This window comes from Taudactylus pleione, unplaced genomic scaffold (assembly GCF_031769625.1).
Source record: "Taudactylus pleione unplaced genomic scaffold, aTauple2 ptg000093l, whole genome shotgun sequence".
Taxonomy (NCBI): Eukaryota; Metazoa; Chordata; class Amphibia; order Anura; family Myobatrachidae; genus Taudactylus; species Taudactylus pleione.
In genome coordinates this window covers 41398521-41401871 of record NW_028284495.1, presented here as the reverse complement: position 1 = coordinate 41401871, position 3351 = coordinate 41398521, and positions in this window count along the sequence as shown.

The window sequence follows — 3351 nt, the reverse complement described above, 5'->3', positions numbered from 1 at the left end:
TTTTTTTTATTTTTTTCTTAATTAAATGACTGCTTTTTTTTAACCACTATAACACTGCACAAAACCTACTGGGTACATCTATAATATAATGCTTGCTAAACTGGCTGTCTATGGCATGGGCAGTGGTGCTGACGGTGTTTGTCCCCTGCTCACTGTTCCCACTACCACCAAATGACCGATAATAACGAGCTACATGTCCGATGCCACCTCCCCTCGCAGCTCCCACTGATCCCTCCCCTTCTTACAGCTGGGAAGTCTAACAGATCACCCCGATCCCACCTCACTTCATAGCTCACGCTGATCCTAAATTCCCTTAATAGCTGACCCAGATCCCTCCTGCCCTCACAGCTGAACTCTGCATTACTCCTTTTACCACAGAAGTCTATTGCACCAGCAGGGGGGGAGTTCAGAGACTGGATTCTAGTAACAGTGGAGCCCCACAGCACAGCATGTTCTATATACCCCACAATACCCAACCTCCATTCAGGCACACAGGAGAGTAGCAGCCACATTTAGGAGCACGGACCAGTTTCTAACACAGCGGCTGGGCAAACAGCCTACCGCTCAGGGAAGTGGAATAGCAACTCTGCAATGGCTGGGGAGCAAAGGGCAGCCAACAAGATAAACATTTTCCTGGAGAGCTGTAGTCTAGCACTGCACAAGAGAGACCAGCAAGACAACTCCTGCCATCGCTCTAAGCTTGTGATCTGTGGACCCTCTCCTTCCCTGCACCTTGGATTTTTCTCCTTCATCCACTATCTCAAACTTCCTGCACCTTTGTTTCATTGCCTTTGCCCTTTTCTGTTGTTTAGATATATTTCCTCTTTACTTCCATGTCCCTGTGGGTCTGTTGTCACTTTCCCTCCCTGTAACAAATACAGTACCTGGATTAAGTCCATCTATACCTCCTTGATCATAGGATCTACTCCAGAGGGAGGTAGAGGTGTGAAAAGGGGGGTAGGAACAGGTTAAATTCTCTCTGAGGTTCTCTTGCAGCACACAAACACACAGGTACACCAAATTGTAATGGATTGTAGTGCTTTGGTGGAGGCTAAAACACTGTTCTTGTGGGCGGGGTGATTGGCCTACTAGGCAGCTAAACTAAATCTAGCTAGAGGGAGGGTCACCCTAGCAAGTCCGCTGTTCTATTTGTGGCGTCAACAATAAAAAGCACCGTTTTTCCAGCAAGAAGTTATTAGTGCGTAATCTGCAAGTTGCCAATGTCCCAGTGGTGTCATCGTGGGATTATAATGGACAGCCAGATCCTGCTGTCTACCTAACCAACCAAATGCACTGGTAATGAGTGAAATGTGTTCAATACCACGATCAAGAAATGAACTGTTATTAGAGAAGCAGGGAAGGGGGGGGGGATTGATAGGTTGTAAAAAAAAAAATTATCCCTGTGAACTATGAAGCAGCTGTTTTGTATATATAACAAGGTTAAAAAAAATCTATTGGCTTTGGGTGTGCTCTAAATTTTTCTTTTTTTTGGGGGGGGGGATTCGATATTAGTGTAGATGGTTTCTTGAATCCTTTTGATTATCGATCAATTAAGAATATTGATACGGAACCACCGATTGGGAATTGTTAAATCGTTTAACATTCATGCACAGTATATGCAAGTCCTGACATAACATCGTTTTGGATAAGTTTTTTAAATTGAAATTATAGACTTAATTAAATCCTAAAAAAAAAACCGGCAATTCTGAGCATTTTTTGGAAAAAATATTAGCCGGTTAAGGGGTAGATGTACAGAGAGAGAGAGAAAGTACCAACCAATCAGCTCCTAACTGATTTTTCAAACAGCCTGTAAGAGGGCAGTTGGGATCTCATTGGTTGGTACTTTCTCCCTCCCTCCAAGGCTTAGTACATATCCCCTTTACTGATCTTTTAGAGAGTAAATCTATGTCTGTAATTCACGGCAGGGTAATAGCTGATTTTGGGACATTTAGTTGTGCAATCTCAGTTTCCAATACAGAAATTTCTTTACTGATAAGCATGCCCCAGATTGTAGCTTTATGATCCTCTCAAATGACATCGGGGGAGGTCATCACTGGAGTTGGGCTCAAAATAGTCAGTGAGCGCTGTCTTGATTTCAGTAAAAGTAGAAGGGTTTAAAGGATAGTCATCTAAGCGCCATTTACGAGTGTGAAATGTAAAGAGTTCTTGATGGAGATGGACCCCTGCGTGAACTGTCCAAGAAAAGGAGATCAAACTGCATGTGAAATTGAGTGGGAGACAAACAGCATGTAAATAGTAGACTATAATTAGTGAGGTCCAGAAAAGTGGGTATAGTCCCTTGCATTGGAGTGACAGACGCCAGGAGTCATACAGCACCAGTTTTAGGCAGTCAGTCAGTAAGATTGAGCCACGGGAGAGGGAGGATTGTGTGTCGTGGAAGAGAAGTTGGGTTTATCTAAGGTTGGATCTATAACACTAGTGAATTCGCCCCCCAAAATTAGTTAACCCTGTAGCTCTAGCCCTATACTTTTAAAAACCTGGAAAATAAAGGACCTTGATTAAAAGTGTAAACTGTAGCAAGGGTAAGTGGTTCAGAGTGGGTGGTGTCAACAAGAATGAGCCGCCGGATCAGAAACTACCTTGGAAGGAATAAAAGGTATTCTGTTATGGATAGCAACATCCCGTTTTTTGCAGTCAGCTGAGGAAAAGAATGACTGAGGAAATTGTTTACCAATAAGTTTGGAGTGGTTAACAGTGAAGTGAGTTTCTTGTAGAAAAACTACATGCGCCTTCTTTCTCTGACAGGTCCCCAATACCAGCGAGCGACGTAGGGGTGAGTTAAGTCCCCTTTAGAATGTAAGCTCTTATGAGCAGGGCCCTCTACCCTCTTGTGCCTCTCCTTACTCTACTTTCATCTACTTACTCTCTACTAGGGCACCTAACACTTGGTTGCTTTGCATTGTTGCTGATCTGGGTGTTATGGTCGCGAATGTAGCAATGTATATTATCCATGTCCTGTATTGTACTGTACTGTAAATCACTGTAACCTCAACCTATTTGTTTATGTACTTTGTAAGGCGCTGTGGAACACTTGTGGCGCCATATAAATAACTAATGACTATGATAATAATAATAATAATACATTTAAGTGATAAGACTTTGAGGGCCATGGTAGTGAATGAAAAAAAATTTACTACAAGTTTTTTTGCCTGAGATGGCAAAAAAAGTAAAATTATATATAATCTCCTGTCTGGATTTAAGGGAGGGGGACAGTAGAGAAGGAGATGCCAATGGGGGGGGGGGGTTGGAAGCCTAATTAGGCTGAAACCTTGAAAAAAAAAAAAAAAGAATATGGTGTGTGTGGGAAGCATCAACAATGCTAAGAAATGG